At 43.0% G+C, this 23,248-nt stretch overlaps 1 long non-coding RNA gene across 1 annotated transcript; it reads left to right on the forward strand.

Moving 5' to 3' along the window:
• The first annotated feature begins 19,422 nt into the window (after positions 1-19,422).
• On the forward strand, positions 19,423-22,672 carry LOC129146348 (uncharacterized). Its single transcript, XR_008552917.1, has 3 exons — positions 19,423-19,484; positions 22,268-22,372; positions 22,658-22,672. It is a non-coding gene; the product is annotated as an uncharacterized LOC129146348 (long non-coding RNA).
• Positions 22,673-23,248: the final 576 nt, after the last annotated feature.

Genomic DNA, 23,248 nt, shown 5'->3' on the forward strand with positions numbered 1-23,248 from the left:
TGGGCTGATCCTGTCTCCTTGGTCCTCCCTCTGCCCTGGGAACAGTTGGTCCAGGTAGATGCTGTGCCTGAAACTAGGGTTCTAGGCTCGAAAGGCACTTGGAGCTGAGCCCAGTATGGCCCAGTTCAGTCCTCATGAGACCTAAGCAAGAAGTCAGTGAAGCCAGGAAGATTGTAGCTCTGTTTATTATAATTAAATGCAATATATAAACTTTATTTGGCTCCTGATTCCAAGAAACCAAACAACCAGAACAATTATGAGGTAATCAGGGAAATTTGTATGCTAACCTTCAGAAACTGGCATCACTTTTCAGATATAGTAGAATTATTTTGTTTGTGTTTAAATAAAGAATCCTTATTTTTAGTGATTCATAATGGAATACTTTTGCATGAATTAATATAATGTGGGGACAAGGAAGTGGGTGGAATTATACATGAAGAACCTCTAGGAATTGGTAATCGTTAATCTGTGTAATGGGTAATTAGGCGTTCACTGTATTATTCTACTTTTGAGTGTGTTGGAAATTTTCTACAGTAAAATTAGAAAATCAACATTCACAAAAAATGTTTTCTATAGGTTGAAAATTGGTGGAGTTCCTTGTTAAAATTATTACAATCTTATAATTTTATAGCATTGTCAATGAGCCATTGCCACCATAAAAGAGTCAGCTGAGATATCTAATAATTTCCACCATGCAATTATTATCACTACTTATCTCCATAGAAATTGGTGCCTACTTGGCATTGGAGTGATAAGAGAGAGACGTGAACATCTAGAGAACTAAAAAGATAATTATCCTTTTTGAATATTGACACACTTGCATGTTTTTCCAGACGTAGATTTCGTGTAGGCGAAAGCTATTTGATTATAAAAGATCCGGTTTCTCCAAATTCTTTAGAGGTAAAAACTTCATTAATTAACATCAAGGAAAATGGAGCATCTGTTACATTTTTGTCAACAGATTTTAATAATATTGAACACTGCTAATTGGATAGAACTGAAATATAACTCTTTGTATGTTGAATGAGATGGTTTCTTCTGCTATTTTTTCCCCCACTAAATTTTATTTAAACCATGGCAACTCTTCTGAGTTTTCCTCAGCCACTTCAGTTAAAGTGATTTTGAACACTCGCAGATAAAAGGATTCCTGTCAGAAGATGTTGCCATGATGGCTGTTGTGATAGTTACGGTGACCTGGAAGGAGAAGCAAAGCATCAAACTCACTAACATTCCAATTCAAGAGTTTTCATGGATGTTTCTGAAGTCAGACGATGCAATGGGGACATTTAATAAACTTGAGGAGCAAGACCACAGGCAGCACTGGTCAGGGCCCCATGGAGGATGTGCCAGCACAGGAGGATAGGAGAGGGAGGACTTGGAGACAGCGGGCATTGCTGTGTAACTCACTGACCGTGGCCACCTGCTGATGGTAAATTAACCATGAATAACTGAAGGTCCATCTTGGGCTCAATTTGGTCTCAGCTCCAGCTAATGAATAGAAATCAGAGGCCCTGCTAATCGAATGATTTTGGAAAGAAAGTTAAAAAGGGACTCCTACAGTTTGAGGCTCAAATTCCGACTGCACTTTTTGGTGATGTTCCCTCTGGCAAAGCTCAATCTTCTGAGCATTAGCATCTTTGTGTTTTGATGAAGTAAAGGACTGTAGTGAGGAAGATTTTTTACAATAGTTGTCTAGTTCTTTTTCTCTTCTGCCTTCTCCCTGTAATTTCAGACAGGAGTCTGCATCAAGGGCTAGGTTAAGCCGGGCTTGTGCATCAAGAGCTCCCTATCGGAGGAAGTGGCTTAGTTCCTTTCTAAGGAATGGGGACTGTGAATGTTACCTGGCCTAACTAGGTTCTGCAAAAACTCACTGAGTGACTTAATTTCCCCCAATCCACTCATTTTGACAAGACTAGGAAAGGAAGCTCCTCCTCTCTCTCTCCTTTTTTTCCTCTCTTCCCCAACAGCATAGCAGCACTAATGTCTGTCTCCTCAGCAGTGTCAGGTCCTCCCTGAAAATATAACTCAAGACCATCGTGTACAATGGCACAGGTTGTACACTGTACAACTCAGCAGGTAATCAATGTGAATTGTGCCTCCAGGTGTCAACACTATACAGGCCACTTGGTTTGTGCTGTGGCCCTGAATTTGTGCCCTTTTCTGGCTTAGGGTGCCCAGTAACTTTTTCTTTTTCTTTTAGATTTATTTTTATTTATGCATACAATAACTGGGGTTCAGGCCAAAGGTGCGGGAGGGTGAGAGGATTCACCAGAGACAGAGTAGGGAACAGAACAGGTGGCTCTACTGAAATGCACTGCTGAGGGGAGCAGAGGGCAAGACAGGAGCAGTCTGCTGTGCCAAGTGTGTCGTCTCCCTGGGCGGGGATTGAACTCGTGCTGCAGTGGCTGCCAGAAAGCTCCATAGCGCTGACTTTAACCCCTGCACCACCAGGGAGGCCTTCATTTTCTTTTTTCCTCTCCAACTCTGCTGAGCCATAATTGACAAATAAAATTTATATATTTAAGGTACACTACATGATAGTTTCACTTATGTAACCATTGTGAAATGATTCCCACACTCTAATAAACCAATACATGAATCGTGCCAGTAATTTTACCATTTTGGCGGGGTGGGGGGTGTTGTGAGAACACTTAAGATTTATGCTCTTAGCAAATTTCAAGCCTACAGTATGGTCTTACTAACTATGACCACCATGCTGTACATTGGCTGTCCTTACCGACTCATCTTCTCACTGAAAGTTGGTGTTCTTTGATCAACATCTCCCCATTTATCGCTCTCCCAGGCCTCTGATAACTACTGTTCATTTTTCTGTTTCTATGAACTTATTTTTTTAGATTCCCCCTATAAATGAGATAATACACTCTTTGTCTTTCCCCGTCTGATGTATTTCACTTAACACAATGACCTCCAGGTGTGTTTGTGTTGTCACCAACGGCCACATTTCCTCCTTTAAAAAAAACTAACCAATGTATGTCATATATCACCCTTCCTTATCCAGTCAACCATGGAGAGATGCTTAGGTCTTTTCCATATCTTGGCTGTTGTGAACACAATAGGGGAAAGATAACGTCTTCAACAATAGTGTGAGGAACCTAGAGATACACATGCAAAAGCATAGGCCATTATTTCAATCAATATGCAAACATCAACTTGAAATGGACTAAAACCTTAAATGCAAAAGCCCAAACTGTAAAACTTCTAGAAGAAAACATAGAGGAAAGGCTCTAACATTGGTCTTGGTGATGGGTTTTTGAATATGGCAGCAAAAACACAGGAAACAAAAGCAAAAACAAACAAGTGGGATCATGTCATATTTAAAGGCTCTGAACAGCAATGGGAAACATCAACAAAGTGAAAAGGCAGCTTATGGATGGAGAGGAAAATTTGCAAACCATATGTCTGGTAAGGGATTATCATCCAAAATATATAAGGAACTTAAAAAAAACACAATTGAAAAATGGACAAAGGGTGTGAATAGACATTTCCCCAAAGAAGCCCATATAGCAGGCCATCAGGACCATGAAGGGTGTTCGGCCTCACTAGCATCAGAGAAATGCAGTCAAAACGACAATGAAATTCATCTCATGTCTGCGAGAATGACCGTGTCCACAAGAAACAGTGCTGGCCATGAGTGGAGGACAGGGAAGCCTCGGTGGGAATGTAAACTGGTGCAGCCATTACGGAAGACGGTGTGGAGGCGCCTCGACTTCCCAGTAGAACACCTGCAGGGTCCAGCAACCTCAGGACTGGGCGCACATATGAAGGAGATGAAATCTGCATCTCAGAGGGATGCCCCCACTTCCAATGCCTTTTCAAGGAGCTGGAAATCCTAGTGGGGTCTCTCTCCATGCTCCCCTGTCTGGATGCTCTGCTCACCTTTAAAATGTGCTCCCTCGGTCACAGGAAAGCCAGCCCAAGATGGGTGCCTCCTTGGCCCTGTAGAAGGCAGAGCTTCCTTCTGCCCCGTGGCTGACAAGGTCCCCAGAGGAGCCCGCACCTGAATGGCATGGCTCTGCAAGGTGCCCGCCACACACCTGCCCCCTGAGGACTTGACAAGAGGACTCCTTGGCCTTGCACTTCACTCCTTCACTCAGGTCCACTGATTAAACCTCATGTGCATCTCAGCAACGGAAGAGTCCTTGTGTACTGCGCTTGAGTGCACTGAGGTCCTGAGAACTGGCTCCTTGAGGTCTTCCCAAGTCTTCCAGAATGTTTAATCATTTGTTCATGGACCACTTAATGAACTTTAATTTTTTTCTCTTAGAAGTTTTTTTTTAATGAGAATTTTTTTCTTCTATTTTTATTTTTGTGTAGAAAAACTGGGGTGCAGGCCAGAGGTGCAGGGGGTGAGGGGATTCACCAGAGACAGAGTGGGAAGCAGAACAGGCAGACTGATTGAGATACACTACTGAGGGGAGCAGCAGGCAAGACAGGAGAGGTCTGCCGCACCATGTGTGTAGCTCCCTGACTGGGGATCCAACTCAGGCTATAGCAGTAATAGCGCTGAGACTTAACCTCTAGGCCACCAGGGAGGCTCAGAAGTAAAAGTTTTAAGGGTTACATATTTACCATAAACTTTTGATCTTTCTGCTTCCTTTCCTTAAAAGGAATCATTTGTACACACACACATACACACACATGCACATGGACACAAGAACACACACACAACCTTCACACAGTGTTATCAAAAGCAGCACTGGTTTTGTCTTCTTGGTATATTTATTTTTTTAAGATTTATTTATTTATGCATACAAGACCTGGGGTACAGGCCACAGGTGTGGGGGTGAGAGGATTCACCAGAGACAGAGTGGGGACAGAACAGGCAGATTGACTGAAATACGCTGCTGAGGGGAGCAGTGGGCCAGGCAGGAGAGTTTTGCTGCGCCATGTGTGTTGCTCCCTGGCTGGCCGGGAATCAAACTCGTGCTGCCAGAGGCTGTGGATTGCTTCATAGGTTGCGTCTTAACCCTTGCGCCACCAGGGAGGCCCCTTCTTGGTATAGTTTTCACTGGTCCTTGAATCTGCCTCTTCATGTTAGGATTTGTGGAGAACAGCACAATGTCAGAAGTCTAGCATACATTCTACAGAACTTTATGCAAGAGGCAGAAACAATTCTCAGTATGTTTGCAGGTCCTGTCCTGTAGTGGATGCTTGTGGAGATGCAAAGATGCCTGAGAGCAAGGCCCTGATCCGCGTGGGCACTGCCTCTCGCGTCAAGCACCGGCTATGAAACCTGTGACTCCTGGCCTCTTCATGGCACCATAACTGCTGGTGTCTCTATCACATGCTGGGTGCTGCGGGAAGGGAGGCGATGTTGAGGGTGTGGGAGACAGGTAGCAAAATTACCATTTAGGGACATTTTTACAGCTAATAAGTACTTTTTCATCTATTACGCTTTCAGCCCGGCCAATAATGGACCGCCTGTCCCTCCTTCCACATCTTTGTGGGGCGCCCTCTGGTGACCTGGGATTAGGGTGCCCAGTAACTTCTTTTCCTGTGAGCTGGGCCGGCCAGCGGTGCACACGCCCTCCGCAGGCTGTGCACAGTGTGGGGAGGAGGCCAGGACAAGAGAAATCAACATTCCCTGTCCAGGGGGAGGGCAGATGTTGGGGGTCTAAAGCCAGATTTGTAGAGCAGGTGGGTGGGACACGCTTCAGCCTCTGCTTAATTCAGAGAACTCAGGGCCGCTGTTAAATGGGTGGCAGCAGGTGCATGAAGGAAAGCAGAGAGAGCAGCACAGAGAAACCGGGGACACTGGAGTCCTGTGGGTTGAGGTTCACGTCTGCACCTCTCTCCTTCTGAGCCGGGTGCTTCGGATTAATTACTTCGGGTAGCTGTGGGGGGCTTAGGACAAGCCCCTGGACGTGTCTGCTGGATCTGGAGTGCCGAGGACCAGTGAGCCTGCAGAAGGCAGGGGTGGGAAGGCGTCCCTGGGCTCAGAGGCCGCAGGCAGCGAGAGGTGGACGGGCTCGGCCACTGGCCGTGGAGCAAGAGGCTCGAGGCAGGAGCCGGCCAGGCAGCGGCGGTGAAGGGCCTGGAAGCCTCGGAAGCCACTGCAGAACCCCGGCCACCTCCCCTGGACCCTCTCGCCGGGGACTAGCCTGCGCCGGGGCTCCCGGGGAGGCAGGGCCAGGGGGGGACGAGCCCAGCAGCTGTGGCCAGAAATGACGCGCCAGAGCGCCCTGGGTGCAGCATGGGGTCGGGAGAGCGAGGTGGCCAGCAGGCCCCTGGCAGCTCTGCAGGCATCTCACACCCGGGCCCCAATGGATGCTTCCTTCAAAGGAGGAAAGGTACGAACAGGAACCGAGACGAGTGCCTTAGCCCGGACCACACGTCGTGCAAATCAGCAAACTGCCCCAAAAGGTGGTGGGCGCAGAACATTTGAGCCAGAAGGGGGTGCTTGCCTGCGATGGGCCCCCCGCCGAGGGGACTCACCAGAGGGAGCACTGGGCTTCGCTGCCCCCTCGGGCTGGGAGCTTGGAGCCTGGAGTCTGACTTTAGAGTCTGTGCTGACAAGGCAAGTGGTTGACATCACCCCCCTGATTTTCACAGACAAGGAATCAGCAGCTTTGGGGGTTTAACACAACTTGCCCAACATTAGAAACCAGGATTGGAGGAGCCGGAAGTGAGGCTCAAAACGTCTGTCTCCAAATCTCACTTTCTTAAAGTCAAATTCATCCTCATGATTTTAATTGGCAAAAATCTCTCAGAATCCAAGAAATTGTGAGCTAATAACTCAGAGATTGAACACAGATGAATTGCTTTAAAGTTATGAATCGTATAGCTGAGATACGATTTTGAAATAATTAAATTGCGATCCATTTTTGTGGTCATATTTTGAAAGCTGAAAAAATGCCTGGCTTGCAAATTTGATCCGTCTTTCCCCTTAGGCATAAGTGAGTAGCGTTTTCTATAAAACGTAAGTGAGTAGCATTTTGTATAAAACAGAGGGCAATTTTGCATTATTACAAGAGTTATACAAAAATACACTTGGGCACAATAAGTACGGCAATATTTGTGAAAATGACCCCTATCGTATGGAGATTTCCAGTCACCAGTGTTCCCTAATTGTGTATTCAGATGCTAATTGCACGGAGCACTTGCCACTGCTTTGAGGTGTGTTGACAACTCTATATCCAGAACTCGTGTGTCTTTTCAGCCCCAGAACACACAACGTCATAATAATAATGATTCTAAAATGTCTATCATCTAAGGCTTACATTCTTTCCATATAATAACTGATAATCATTTCCCTACCGCCCCTCAGAGACAGCTCGCTCCTATTCATTTTACAATGAACTGAGATTTGGAATCATCCTGACTGCTGTGATGACGGGGATGGGGATCATGGGGATGCTTCCAGGGGCTTCTTTGTGGAGAAAGTACATGTGCCATGTGTTCTCTGATACCCATGGGGACCCTGTGCGGTGGGGTCTGATGGTTCTGTCTTCACTGGTGAGGGAATAGAGGTTCTGGAAGCTTGATTTCATTCATTCATTCATTTATTCATTCTCTCATTCTCTCTCTCTCTCTCTCTCTCTCTCTCTCTCTCTCTCTCTTTCTCTCTCTCTCTCTGTAGGTCCTTAGTGAGAGCTCACTCTGTAGTAGGGACCTTGCCAGGTTCTGAGAACCCAGCAGCTGACAAAAAGGGCAGAGTGTCAGTCCTCAAGATGCCTGGTCACCTGCCGTTAGCCAGCTCTCATGGCCATAACAAAATGTGGACTGGGTGACTTAACAGAAATGTATTTTCTTCCAGTTCCCGAGGCCAGGAGTCCAAGATCAAGGTGTTGGCAGGTTGCTATGCTGAGGCCTCCCTCCTTGGCCGCAGGTGGCCACACCACCTACTCACGGCATCCTCACTGGGCCTCTCCTCTGTGCACTTATGCCTGGTGTCTGTCTAGTGTCTCTATGGGTCCAAATGTCCTCTCTCTACAGGATCGGGGCCCACACTAAGGGCCTCATTTCAACTAAGTCACCTCTTTCAAGGACATTTCTTCAAATGTGGTCACATTATGGAATTAGGGGTTAAAGCTGCCACAGAGGAAGTTGAGGGGGCACAATCCAGCCCCGTGGGTCTCCCAGATACGAGGTAGTGGAGTCAGGAGTGACCTCTGCTCTTCTGCTCCCCCTCAGGAGTTGGATGTGCTGTGTGTGTGTGCCTGCCAGGTCGTGGCCTGACACACCACTGTGAGGATGCAAGGGGAGCACGTGTGTGTGTGAGTGAGTGTCCATTGTGCAGTGTGTGTGGTGTGTGTGAGAGGGTGTGAGTGGGTATATGATATATAAAAAAGAGTGTGTTTGTGTATGTTACCTGTGAGTGTGAGTATGAGGTGTGTGAACATGTGCAAATGTATCAGTGTGAGTGTTACTGGTCTGTGTGCAAAATAAGAGAGGGTCTGAGTGAGTGTGTGAGGTCTGTGTGTGGTGTGTGTGGTGTGTGTGTGGTGTGAGTGTGTGTGGAAGGAGTGCATGGTGTGTGAGTGTGTGAAGGTATGTGAGGGAGAGTGTGCGTCTGTGTGTGTGTGTGTGTGTGTGTGTGTGGTTATGACCAGACTCCTTACACAAAGGAGAAACTTGAGTTTAGCATAATTGCCCTCTGGAAGCTATGCTCTCTGGAACTTTCTGATTCACGGCTTAGATCTCACCAATTATTCTTTCCCTGTCAGCTGTCAGCTCTTGAACATTTTGGTTTCTTCTAAATCTCTTTCAATGACTTCAAAATTCACACCATTTAAAAGTAGTGGATTCAACTATTCTTTAAACCAGAGCTTCTTTCTCTTTGACACCAAGACTTTTCCTTTGATAACTTCAAATATTCCCCCTTCTGCACCAACCACTTAATGTTCATCAGAGATTTAGCTTTTCAAACACATGGATAATAACATATTTTCCATTTATATTTTTAAATCACTTTTAACTGCATTTCTGCTTGTTACGCTAGTAAACAAGACCACTGACCAAATAACATTGTTTTTAAAAAATGTCTTAAGAAATCCCATTGCTTTTTTAATGCTTCTTCTAAACATAGGCAGATCTGTGCAACTGAAATTTCCATTCTGTGCTCTTAGTATAAACTGTGAAATAAATAAAAGCCATCTTTTGCATTTGGTAACCTTGAAGTTCTCAGAGTTCTTTTATGTCCAAGGCTGTGTGAGTGTTTTTAAGGGACTCAGGGAGACAAGAGCCGGGGGTGTGGTGAATTGGGAGGAGTTTGGCTTTTGCATGAAACAAGAGCAGGACCTGCGCCAGTCAATATTCATATTAGAAGGAGCCAGAAGTGAGGGTGAGGTGGGAGGAAAGACACAGAGCGGAATAATTTGATAATTCGAGATGAACAAAAAAAAAATCATCAATTCAATATTGTAACGTGAACAGAACCTCTCACTTTATTTATTTTTAAAGATTTATTTATTTGTGCATACAAGAGCTGGGGTATAGGCCAGAGATGCTGGGAGTGAGAGGATTCGCCAGAGACAGAGTGGGGAACAGAACAGGCAGACTGATGAAACACACTGCTGAGGGGAGCAGCGGGTGAGACAGGAGAGGTCTGCTGCGCCATGTGGGTTGTTCCCCGGTTGGCCAGGGATTGAACTCCTGCTGCAGAGGCTGTGGATTGCCTCATAGTGTGGTGCTTAACCCCTTGTGCCACCAGGGAGGGCCAAAACCTCTCACTTTTTATAAAATACTTAGTTACTTCTGGAAGGCCTTTAGGTGACTTGACATTCTACCCCTTCTTTCCCACGGTGCCACCTCTGCCTGGGGGCAGCATCTCCAGGGTAGAATAGAGTCACTCTTTAATGGTAAATAACTGGGCACCTGCTTCAATGGGGCACGATAAGAGTGCCTGGAACCCAACTGAAATCGACATAAATAAATTCTGGTCTAGCCATTAGTTTATTAAATTGCTACAACAACAACAACAAGTACAACAACAAAGTCTCTCATGCTATTTTCAAAAACGTAAAACATTATTCAGGGCACTCAGAGCTACATTCCTACTATAAACATGTACTTGCTTCATACACTTAGCCATTTTAAAGCTTGTGGTTTTCGGGAGAAATAATTTGGGGGTGCCCTATTTTTCATAGATTGAACGTACATGTAATAACTTCTTCCTATCTAAATATTAAGGAAATAACTAAGGTAAATTCTGGAACAAATAAGATTGGAGTGTTATAAGATAAGCAGGGTCAGCAGGCCGATTCTATAGAACTGCAGAAAGTCAGTGTTTTAGGGTCTGCGTGTCAACCATCACTATGGCAAACACTTAGCCTCCAGCTTTGGCATCAAGGAAGCCAGAGAGAGGTGCGTGAATGGGCATGGCTGTGTTCATTACAACTTCCAGCTACACACACGGAATTAGAATTATTCATGATTTTTATGCATTACAAAGCATTCTTCTGTTTTTTTCCAATCCTTTTAAAAGGGTCAAGCATAGTCCTAGCTTGTGGCCCGTACAGCATGCCGTGAACTGTTATTTGATGACTCTCCTTCCCTCCCCACGCCACCACAAGGGCTGCACCGTCAATAGTTGAATGATGCTATTTAGAGATAAGTCACAATATCGATTTGAGGTGGGGAATGAAGGTAATAATATCAACATCACTGGAGGATCAGCTAATTGAGTTACTGTGTTATGAGGACCTTGATTTTCTGCCACATGTGTTAAAATCTGTAAAAGTGCCTCGTTCTCTTAGATTCTAGTTCTCTGTGATAGGGAGGTGGGGTTTTAGTTTTGGGTTTTCTTTTCTTTTCCTTTTCCTGATGTTTAAGCCTCATGTATTTTAATTCTCTCTGTCCCCTTCTTCCTTTAAAGGAGAGAGACGCTGCTCTGGCCTGGTTCTCCAATGTTCTCTGATGTTGAATTAGGAAAAAGATGAGGTGACAGAGAGTCAAAGAGTAAGGGAGGACCTTGCCAGGAAGGCGAGGCTGGGTTTATGGATCAGGGATTTGAGGATGTGAGAAGCTGGGACTGTCAGCGTGGGTGGGACTGTGGAGCCAGGTTTGGAATGTAGCTCTGAGGAGAGGAGTAGAAGACAATCGAAGGCAGAAGGGAAGGAATTTGAGTAGCAGAGTGCTTATTCTTTGATTCCCCTTTAATGTTCTTCTAGGAACATAAGGAGATTATAGAGTCCTAAGTCTGCTTTTTGGCTACTTCGCTATGTGAGTTTGTTGCCATCCCACAGAGCCAGACTACTGGAGGATTTATTAGTTATATAGTTGTCTAAAATATCATTAAGAGAGTCAAATCACATGCACAAGGCAGCATATATTATTTTAGTTACTCTTTTCTAAATATCTTAGAATTACTAAATATTGAATGGACTCTAAGAAAAAAGAGTGCATAACACTCACAGGGGCCATGTTACCCAAAAATAGGTTAATTAGAATTTCAGCTTTGGGTTTATGCTCAGGATTGCTCAGTGCTTTTGCTTCTCCTAAGGAGAAGGTTTGGGCCTTCGTTGTGGTTCACAGGTACAAAAATTCAGAGATATGAGTTGGGTTCCTCTAAACAATCTACAAACCAGCATTAAGTAAAGAATTAATTTTAAAAACCAGTTGCTACTTCATCAATTAAAAGGTATCTATTTATGCGCGCACACACACAGGAGAATTAAAACACAGGATTCTTATCTGATGAGAGTTTATTGTCTGAGTTCAGATAACACAAAAATGCAGAAGAGAGTGTGATATCATGGTTTGAAAGAAATACATTATTTGGTGATCATCATTCAGATACAGATCACCATAATATACTTATCATATGTATTTATTTGTTCTTCATCCACACTTGGTGGCTCACAGCTCCCCAAATCCTTGGAATTTCCTAATTATTGAGAGTAATAAAACTGCCTTGTGTTATGTGAATGAGGTGACTTTTGAGGGGAAGCAAGTAAAGATGGGGACTGGTTGCCATGGAGTTGACCAAATGGTTGTGGATTGGCACTTCCATTCACATGTGCCTGACCTCCAGGGAGAGGAGAGGGATTGAGTTTGAGTTCATTTGCCAATGGCTAACCACAACCAACCACGCCTCAGTAATGAAACCTCCACAGAAACCCAAAAGGAGAGGATTCGGAGAGTGTCTGGCTTGGTGAGCACATGGGGATCAGGGACAACAGCAGACCTGGGCAGGACATAGAAACTTTGCACTGTTACCCCATCATGTGCTGTGCGTCTCTTCTAGCTAGCTGTTCCAGAGCACAGCCTTGCAATAAATCAGTAATCTAGTGAGTTCTATGAGCTGCTCTAGCAAATGAATTGAACCTGTGGAGGGGGTGTTGAAACCTCTGATGCATAGCTAGTCAGGGTCAGAAGCCCCTATAGCAGTCTGGGCCTATGGCAGCATCTGAAGTGGAGGGTGGTCTTCGGACACTGAGCCCTTTACCTGTGGAATCTAGTGCTTTCTATAGGTAGACAGTGTGAGAACTGAGCATCATTGAATTGAATTCTCCCAAGCCCTGCTAGTGTCCCAGAATTGCTTAATTTGGTAGGGAAGGTAACCTCCATTTAAAAATGTTGTAAATTGGGCCCAGGAACACCAGCACCCTACACAGAAGTAATCTAAGAAATAAGGGCCTTATAGTGTCCTGTGTCATAATTATAAATACAGACTGATATAGAAGGTACTACAAATTTTTTAGGGAGCTATGATTTGAAACAGAAAAGAAACACAATAAAAATATGTGGCATGAATGAATGAGTGCAATAACCCCTCTGTATCCTGTCCTTGGCCTGAAGCCCTGGTTTAAGATTTACTCCAAAAAATACAGCTGTTCTTGGTAAGAGATTTGGTTTTCTTGACTATGACTGACACCATCCACGTGCTTCTGAACTCTGATAGGATCATAGCACAGAAATAGCTCTTCAGATTGCAATTAAATTTTACAATAATTTAATAACTCAAGGACAACATCCAAAGGAATGAAATTGATTTGCTTAGTTCTTTCAAACCTCAGGCAGCAATCAAATTATCACAAAGATCCTCACCAATAAGAGCAGAGAGTGGTTCTGAATAATCAAACACTTTGCAAATACATGAAACTAATTTCTCCACAAATCTCTGTTCAATACTTGCCATCTTGGATGAAAAAGATCAAGATGTTCTATGATGGCACTGGTGCATCAGGTTTCCTCCCCCATGAACTGTCTGACACCACTGTAGGTACCTTTGCCTATAACAATAGAGCTAAGCATATGCACAACTCAGTCAAACAGCCCCAGTGAGCACAGTGTACTGTTATTTACCCTTTAGTATGCTGAGATCTCAATTATAATTTTTTAAATATTTATTTATTGATGCATACAAGAACTGGGGCACAGGCCAGAGGTGCAGGGGGTGAGAGGATTCACCAGAGACAGAGTGGGGAACAGAACAGATGGATCCACTGAAATACAATGCTGAGGGGAGCAGCGGGAGAGACAGGAGAGATCTGCTACACCATGTGGGTAGCTCCCTTGCTGGCCGGGGATTGAATTCGTGCTGCAGAGGCTGCGGATATCTTCACAGTGCTGTGCTTAATCCCTCGCGCCACTGGGGAGGCCCCTCAATTATAAACTGTGTCAGGCAAATCCTTCTGCACTCCTTATAGTCAAAGGCTAGAAATGTGCTTAACAAATCATCCCTATTCCATCTCCATGTGAAGTATGCATCATGTCCTAAAACTTATTCTCATGTGTCTTGGGGTCCACACTACAGGTGCTTTCTCTTGCTCCTTAGAGATCACCAGGTGCAGTAGTTTCCAGGCATAGACCCAGGATTTAGGCAATCAGGACAGAGGTAGAGGGCTTGATTCCATTACGTGACTGGATGTTACTGAGAGCAGATTTGGTGACTCTGGGTGGGGCTGGTGTGGAGCTCCCAGTAGCCTGAAAACTCACTCTGGGTGCTAGTTTGGGCTTATAGCTGAAAGAATTCATCACCAGCAGAACCACATAGAAATGTCACAAGTGGTCTATTAGGCAGAAAAAAAGTAGATGGATAATTGGAGCCATACACGGGCATGAAGAGCACCAGAAATGCAACTACTTAGGTAAAAGCATCAGATTATTTTTTTTATCATGTAAACCTCTTTAAAATATAATTGAGTGTTTAAACAAAACAATAACAGTGCATATAAAAATAAAATATTTGACAACACTAGCATAAAGACATCATGGGCAAAATGGGAGTCTGCTATGGTAGGATGTTTATCCTGTGCATAAATAAATATAGTATCAACCCATGGTAGACTGAGATAAGTTAAAAATGTACACTGTTAACTACAGTCACCACCAGAAAAATAATATATTTATAACTAATAAACCAACAAAGGAGATAAAGTCTAAAAATAATTTTGCAAAAGGATAAACAAAGAAGAGATGGAAAAAAAAACAGAAAACAAAGAGCAAAAAGATAAACTTAAACCTAAGCATATTGATAACCACATTAAATATTAATGCCTTAAATACCATGCAGATATGGTCAAATGAAATACAAAAGCAAGACCCAACTTTACGCTGCCGGCAAGAAATACACTTCAAATGAGAAGACAAAAAATAGGTTAGAAGTAATCGGACAGAAAACAATGTAGCATACTAACAACAATCTAAGGAAATCTGTAATATTTATATTATTATCAAAGTATATTTGACAACAAAGAATATTATCAAGGACAAAGAAGATTAGTTCATGATAAGAAAGGAGTCAATTTATCAAGAGGACATAAAGAGCCCTAAATGCATGTGCAGCCAGTAACAGAACTCCAGAAGACAGTAAGCAAAAGTTGATAAAATTGCAAGGAAAAATAGAACCCTTAATTATTGTCAGAGTAATAAGAATTACTGAGCATGTGCAATGTGCCAAGTCTGTGTCGGTTGCCTTACATACGTTACATACTTTCTCAGCAAATGAAATAGCAAGTAAAAAACCAACAAGGATCTAGAAGACTTGAATAACACTACTAGCCAACTCTATCTAGCTGATATTTATATCTCTCCACCCAATGACTTTATATTCAATATTCTTAAGTCCACATGGAGCATTTACCAAGACAGACTATATTCTGGGCCATAAAACCACAAGTCTTATTACATTTAAAAGGATGTTAAGCAATAAAGTCAGTTCTCTGATAACAATTGAATTAAATTAGAAACTAACAACAGAAGGATCTATGGGAAATTCTCAAATATTTGGAAAGTAAGCAACACACTTCTAAATAAACCAAGAGTCAAAGAAAAAATCCTTAGTGAAATTAAAAAGAATTTGGATAGGAAAAATATGAAAATACAATATTTCATTATTTTTGGGATACAAAGTAGCACTGTGATGACATCTACAGCATTAAATACTTCTGTTAGAAAAGAAGAAAGAACTCAAATCAATAACCCCATCTTTTAGTTTAGGAGAGGGATAGAAGATACACAACATATGGGTTAGAATGACTTGGTTTAGCCTGAAGACATCAAGTTGGTAAAGATGTAAAGGAATGAACTGCTGGTGAAAACAAAAATTTGCAACCACTTTGGCAATTTCTTAAAATTTTAAAACTCTCCTACAAGACAATCCAATCATTCTACTCCAAGAAAAAAATAAGTATATCTCCATAGAAATATCTGCACAGAAATATTTACTATGACTTTATTGGTAAATATCCTAAAAGTTCATAAATTAGCAAATGGGTAGACAAATAATGGCACATTCATGCCATGGAATATTTCTCAGCAATGCAAATCAATGAATTATTGAGACACACAACAGCAGATATGATATCAAAAAGGAAGTAAATAATGAAGACATTTCTAGATCTACCAACATCAAATTTATTTTCATTGTTAACTAATTTTATGATTCAGTTAGTGGGTTTTCAATATTGGGGAAAACATAAAGAACATAAAGACGAAACTTCTAGGTAGTGCTCAGTAATCTACCAAATAGTGATTTTCACAGCAATATCTCATTTAGATCATTAGATGTGTTTATGTATTATTAATTACTTTTAATCCAAAATCCTGTGTCTCAACAGATATGCATATGAAAATGCATATTTTACCTTTACCTGTAAAGGCCTGTTTTGAGACTGTTGCTTCTGTGTCTGATGTGGGAGCTGAAGTCCTCAGCTGGTATCTTCAGGAAGAGATGGTGGACACAGACAGGAAGTTGGATAGACTGGAACTTCATAGAGGTCTCTTGCCACATACAAGCCTGTAGCTTCAGCCATGGAGGAGTTCTCCAACACGGTACAAGGCACACATCTGGGCCATCAGTGAGCAAGCTGGAAGTCAGTCCCATGCTGACTCACGAAGACAGAAAATGAGACAATGTATCTGAATTGCCATCCTATCCCAAGCTCTGTTGGGACTTTCAAAGAGTTAAAAGCAAGATGGCTGCTGTCCATTTCCTCCCAAATCCTGTGCAAAATTTCTCTTTGGACCAGGAAGGGTATCCTAAGACATGTAGTTCTGTTTAATTACATCAGCATACACATGTATGTACAGGCACATCTAATTTTTGTGTCTGTATATACAATATATACCACACACATGCAGTGACATCAGTCACATATTACACATTTAATTCTTTTGTGTTATGAAGAACAATGACCATTTCTGAGTACAAGCAACGTGCCCATTGTGCTGATTGCTTTATGTACATTACATACTTTTATCCGGAAACAGTCCTAGGAATAGGGATGATTGACACTATTTCATAGGTAAGAACCATGTGGGCAGAGAGGTTAAGTGACAGGTCCAAGATTTGAGGTCAGTACGTGGTAGAGAAGGGCTTCAAAGCCCAAAGCTTGTGTTTTTGACATGTGCTGTCAGCCTACATGGCAATTCCATAAAAAACAAAGGCAAAAAATATAAGTAGCAAGTTACCAGGATATATTTAAATAACCAATTAAAGAATTTTTAAAACATGGCAATGTTAAACAAATTGAAATTCCTCTGAGATAAATAACTGCTCAGATCACATTTTAAAGATTTTAATCTCATCTGTGTAGGACTCTCTTTAATTTGCACTGAGTATACACATTCCTAAAATATATGCCAACAACATGCAAATGTTTACTGACTTCAATTAAAAAAAAAGAGGAATCAGAATAGCCTTGTGGATCAGAGACAGGCTGGTGGGTGCAAGGGGAGGGAATGTGACAGAGGGAGGAAAAACAGGAACTAGAGATGGAAAGAGATGAGGGTGTGGAACAGAGAGAAGGCTTGAAGCAGAGGGAGAGATATGCAAATGCTCATCGACTCTGTAATGAAAAATCTCCTTATTAAATTGTGCTTTATCTGGGAACAGTCTTCCTTTTAGGAACATATCCAAGCAGAGATAAAGGCATCTTACTATACTCATTAAACTGTGCATGGTTTGATGCAATCAGACTTGTATAATTTGCATATGGAACAGTTTAATCTAGCTCATCCTGTCTTGCACCTATTGTTAATCATGCCTAGGCTTCTTCCTCCCACTTCCCTCCCCCCACTAGCCCTTTTATTTAAAGAGATAAATGAATAGACATAAGGACATCAACATCTTTGTGAGTGATCATCAGCCTTGTATACCCAGAACTTCCCTTGGCTTGCTGATTATGTCTTGGTTGGCATTCCATATGTTCTTGATAGTGTCTGTCTTTGCTGATTTAGAAAAGGCTGTGCTTAGGCAGATCAAGATGGGAGGAAATGTTATTAACATACATCGTGGTCCTAAGTCTTTAGCCATAAATAATATGATGAGTGTCCCTCCTTCATTATTGGATGGGAACTGCTTTCAACAAAGTATCTCTGTGTCAGTTTACTATGCAAGGTTTGATGTCTAAGGCAGTTTTTAAGAATCTATGAAAACTTTGTAATTACTTGTTGGTGGTAAGTAGTATGCAGTTACAAAGATGATGGCAATTTGATATTGAATATGTTTGTGTCTAATGAGTGTGAGAAGGACTAGTCAAAGTCTTTGCTCTGATCGGTCGTGATGTGTCCCATTATTTACATTAAGGAGCTGAGGCATGATTCATGGAATAAAGCAGCAGCCTGAGATCTGGCCTGCCTCCTTTCAAGCTGGGTCTCACTCCCCAAATCCTGAGTCATCCTCTGCGCCACATACACTTTCCCAGTGTTGGGCACAGGGTAGGAATATAGGAAAGAAGATGGTGGAAAATTTTCTCCAGAGTGAATTGCATCTGCTCAGGAAAGGTAGGAAGATGTACACACTTTAAACTATGTCAGGTTGAGTAATGGGCAAAGAGAAGCTCATTGGGTTGGCTCGGGGGCAAGGGAGTTGTGGGTAGAGGAGCTGACTGAATCCTGGGGGCGAGCAACCAGACTTGAGGGTGAAGAGGGGCAAAAAAAAAAAAAGAAAAGGCAGTCCCAGAGCTTGGGCAATAGTAAGTTCGGGAGATGTCTTTGGTGTTGGGACATGAAGTAAGGCTGAAAGCACCAGAAGAAAAGGAAGACTAATCAGAGGAAGAGAGAATTCTTCAAGAAAGAAATGAAGAAGCTTGTTTTCTGCCAAGGTGAGCGTGCTGCCCTTCTGGTTGATGCACCAGCTTTTTCTTTCTTCATTCTGCGTGGGTCTTCAGTAGAACACAGGATCCATTTGGAGGTTGAAGTGAAATACCATAGATGTCCAGTACTGTCCCCAGACCCAGTCAAAATGATGAACACCAGCAATAGCAGCCATGAGAAAACCCGAGGAACCAGGCAAAATCTTTTCTTGAGTGATCTCATTACATCTCCTCCAAACATTTTATCCTCCTTATTTTTACATTTGATGCAGGAGACTACGAAGGTTTCCTTACATACCTTGCTCAAGATCGCCCAGAAACATGTTGGTTACAACTTCCTGACAACCACGCCACTTCCTGCCAGCACCTCCGCCACCAGGGCAACTGCCCTGTGTGGTGGCTGTGAAAGAGCAATTCTTAGGGAAGCTCTTATGCCTCCTTCCCCTGCCACCTCTCTCCAGAAGCGGTGGGGGGCCAGTCCTCTGTATGTGTCTGGTCCCCTGGAGCAGGCCTAGGTCGAATTCATCCTACCAGTGCCGTTTGCTTGTGTCCTGGTCACACACGGAGAGCAGTGGGAGGAGAGGTTCACAGGGGTGGGGCAGCCAGGGTCTGGTCCAAACTGCCCAGAAGCTGGACTTCCTTGGTTTCTGCCTGGTTTTTAGCACTCAGTGTTTGGGGTTTCCTTGATTCCAGGCACCCCAGAAATCCTTAAAACAAAGACCCCTTGGGCAGCACAGTCAGACAACTGTTACCTGCTTCTCAAGTCTGGGGTGTCCATTTGCTCTCCTACCACCAAGATGCCCTCACTCTCATTGTGACGACATGATTTGGTGAAAATATCTGCTCCTTTCTTTGCAGTCCATGTCAGGACAAACCCTATGTGTCTGTGGACTTCCGCTTGCATCCTGATGGACTTTCAGTCACTCATCGATTGTGCTCACATTGTGTCCTGAACTCTGCCTTCCGTCCTCTCCCCTGCAGGTATTCTAAGCTCCTCCGTGCCTCTCTTTATTCACCAGCATTTACAACAGGACAGAGTTCCACTGGGTGTGACAGGCAACGTGCAAAATACACTCTTTCAACTTGAAATATATGTTTCCAAAGTGGACGTTTCAAGGGTGTTTTGGGAAACTAACCTTCTCCTGGCCACAGAGGGGCCCAGTGTGAAACCTCTAACACGTCCTAGAGAATTGTATGCACATTCGAATGTTTCTAAAATGGGGCTCAGTAACTGCCACCGGATTCTCAGAGGCCCAAAATAATGAGAACCAAAACTCCAGGCATGCAACTTGTCTTGTCTCTCCAATTAGTGACGCCTCCATGAGTTAGGAAACTGTCCCAATTCCTGCCCGGTGCCCTGATGACCGGCTCCAGCAGTGCTGAGGTACGGTAGCTTTCCAACATGTTCCTATCGATTACTGAGACACTCTGAGAAATGGAAAAAAAATTTACTTCAAAATGTAGGTCAAGGGTCTCCTGCCAATCATACGCTTTTCCAAAACTCAAATGCAGCCACCATGTATGTTGTTCAAAATCGTGTTCTGCAGAACTGCATTGCCTGAAAAAAAAAAAACAAAACACCCTGGCAGCAAGACATGAGGCTCATTTTTAACTTGATTGTGATTTTGGTCTGAAAACCGTGCTTTTCAGTGGCCGCCGACCCTCTTTTTTGGGTGTCAGACTTTTGCCCCACGTTTTCTGTGATCTTCCAGGGCCAATAGCAGGTATGAGAGTTTTAATTTCATCATCGCCTCACTAGGCAAGTAGCCCTGCTCCCTCCCTGCCACCAAGCTGCTAAGAATACAAAATGTCTTTTCTCATTCATAATGATTGCTATCAGACCTCTGGCAGATCTGATTGAAAAACTGAGTCTCTCTGGCCAGACTAGGAATCTGGAAATTAGCTTTTTATAGTTTCCAGAAGCCTTGGAATGAAAGAAGATGTTAGGGGAACAAGTGGCGACCAGGTCAGAATCAATATTTATTGGCTTATTAAAGGAAGGGGGATGTCTAGAACACGTCTCTCCCCGTGTGTGGGCTGGGGAATATGAGCCCATATATGCCCACTGCCCCCGCCTGTGCATACCAACTGTTAGGGTCAAGCGTTCTCATTTCTATTCTATTTACAATCTTTGAAGTTTCTCAGTGAGCAAGCCACAGGGCAGGCCTGGGAGCCATTCAGGTGTTAATGCGGCAATTATTACACCAGCAATGATTCTCGGTTTTTGTTTCATCTCCCCCTTAGTCCTAGCCCTTCCCTGCATGCTTTGTCTTTTTTCTCTTTTGGAATTTGATCTCTGTGGGGGACATTCAAGTAGGATTTTAATCTTCAAAGGCAGTTCGTTGCTGTGGTGCAGAAGTCACAGCTGTGTTCTTGAACCAGGCTCTCGCTCTATTAAGGTGCAGAGATGCGTAGACACTGAGGGTTCTGATGGGAGTGATTTCCCAGGGAATGTGGGGGGGGGTGTGGGAGGGGCCTTTCGCTTTCCTTTCCATCACCAATAAAATCCCCCTTTGTTTTTGCTGATGCCAGAAATTTCTCCTCTAAGGTTTCTTTTGGGATGCTCTCAAGGGGAGAGACCATGTGCTGAACCTTATGGCACCTCAGCACTCCTGCTAATTCATGCCATGCAGACATTCAAGATGACTTTTACTGAGCAGCTAGTTTGTACCTGGCCTGTGACCTGCTTCCTGTAGGTCACTGCATGTCATTTTCTCAAAAACCTTGAGTAGCAAACTCCTTCATTAGGTCAGTTTCACAGATGGCTCAGAAGGTTGACTGAAGGTTATTTAGCTGACAAGCAACATGACCCGAATTCAAAGTCATTTTTACCTGGCTTCAAATCTAGGGTCTTTCCATTATACAAAATGAAATAAAAACACAATCACTATGTGTAAGTACTTGGACAAGAAAATATTAGTCCCTTCACACATCTACCTGCTCCCTGATTTATAGTGGGAAAAATCACCATGAACTATAATACCTGAATATAACACCTCAGTATTTTTGGGGTTCCAGGGTAGGAGACAATCAGATACTAATATTAACTGATTCTTCTGTGCCTGGGATTTTTAGTTGCTGGGGATGTAATAGTCAACAAATCAAAGACTCCAAGTCTCAGGAAAGCTTACATTCTCATGGAGGAAAGTAACAAAAGTATATCTTTGTAAAATGCATTAAATCAGAAGAACGCCAGTGTAATGGAAAACATAAATCATGGATGGGTATTGGAACAAGGGGGACGAGTGGATTTTTAATTACAAATTTTAAATAGTACGCTGTGTAACCTTACGTGATAACGGAGCAATTGCAAGAAAGACATGCAGAGTAGGCTGTGGATGGAAGATCCCAGGCAAAGGGACTCACTGGTGCAAGGCCTGGAGCCAGCCATGTCCAGGAGTGCCCCTCCTTGGAGGCCAGTGTGGCAGACAGTGGGAGCTGAGCAGCAAAGATGAGATAGTAGAAGATGGATTAGTGAACTAATGGTGAATGGGACACATTACTGAGCTGTTTGGAGGCTGTAGATGGGACTGGAGATGGGAAATCATTGGAGGGTTTTAAACTGAGAAATGATCTGTTCTGAATTATCTTATAAAATCAGTGAGATTGCTGTTTCGTCCATAGTCTTTCAAAAGGAAATATGGAAACAGAAAACCCTGTAGGAAGGCTATTTCTGTAAGTTAGTTAAGATATGACATTAGCTTAGGTCAAGGTGGCAGTGGTGAAGGTAACAGGAGTGATTTTATTCTTGTTATGTATTGAAGGTAAAACCAATGGAATTTCTTGACTGATGGCATGTGGAAAATGAGAGAAAGAGAGGAGTCATGGATAGCTACATGTTTTTTGGCAGAACAGCTGGAAGAATGATGGTAAGAGCTCAATATTCAATATAACAAATCTGTAATACTTTACAGTGTTGATAAGCAAATAAATATCTGAGTCTGAAGTTCAAGGAAGGTAATCTCAGTTGGCAATTAAAAAAAAACCTGGGTTTCATTATAATAATATATAAATGAAGAAATTCAAAGAACTAAGAAGTTAGAGAGCTCATTGCAAAGATCTGAAAATATATATATAACAAAGAGTAGTGGGGTATTTGTAAAACTACGATAATCTGGTATTGTGGAAATTAAGTTAGGATATATCATTTCAAGGAGAAAGAAGAGGAGGTGCTGAAGAATCTGCTAAGATAAAAACTGATATTTGAGGATTGGATTTAGCAATATGGAAGGAACACCTGGAATGGAGTGGAGGGCAGTGAGTGGTAAAGGTGAGTCACCGACTGATTTCAGGAGAGAATGAGAGGTGAGGAATTGGAGACAATAACACAGATGCCTTTCAAACAGTTTTGCTGTAAGGGAAAGCAAGGTAATGGAAATTAGAGCGAAAACATGTTTTTTGTTGGGGGGGGTGTGATAGAAATAATCAAATGTTTATGTGCCAAGTAAACCAAGAGAGGGGAAGGAAACCAGACAAAATTACTGAGAGTTGAGAGAGTTATTAGAGAAATGCCTTTATATAGCTGAGGGTTGGATGACAGTGGAAAAATTGAGGATCTGACTTAGCTCAGAGTCCTCAGAGTGTAAGGGAAGGAGGCAGAGTGGATGGGCACTGCTTCTGGTAGGCAGGCAGACATAGTGGCAAGTGCTGGTAGAAGTACCAGTTAGTGGTGTACCAGTTTCATTTTCCATTGGTGCAGGAAGCAAAGTTACCAGATAAGGGTGAAAGTAAGGGCGGAAATGTAA

This window comes from Talpa occidentalis, unplaced genomic scaffold (assembly GCF_014898055.3).
Source record: "Talpa occidentalis isolate TD23 unplaced genomic scaffold, MPIMG_talOcc4v2.1 talOcc4.2, whole genome shotgun sequence".
Lineage (NCBI taxonomy): Eukaryota > Metazoa > Chordata > Mammalia > Eulipotyphla > Talpidae > Talpa > Talpa occidentalis.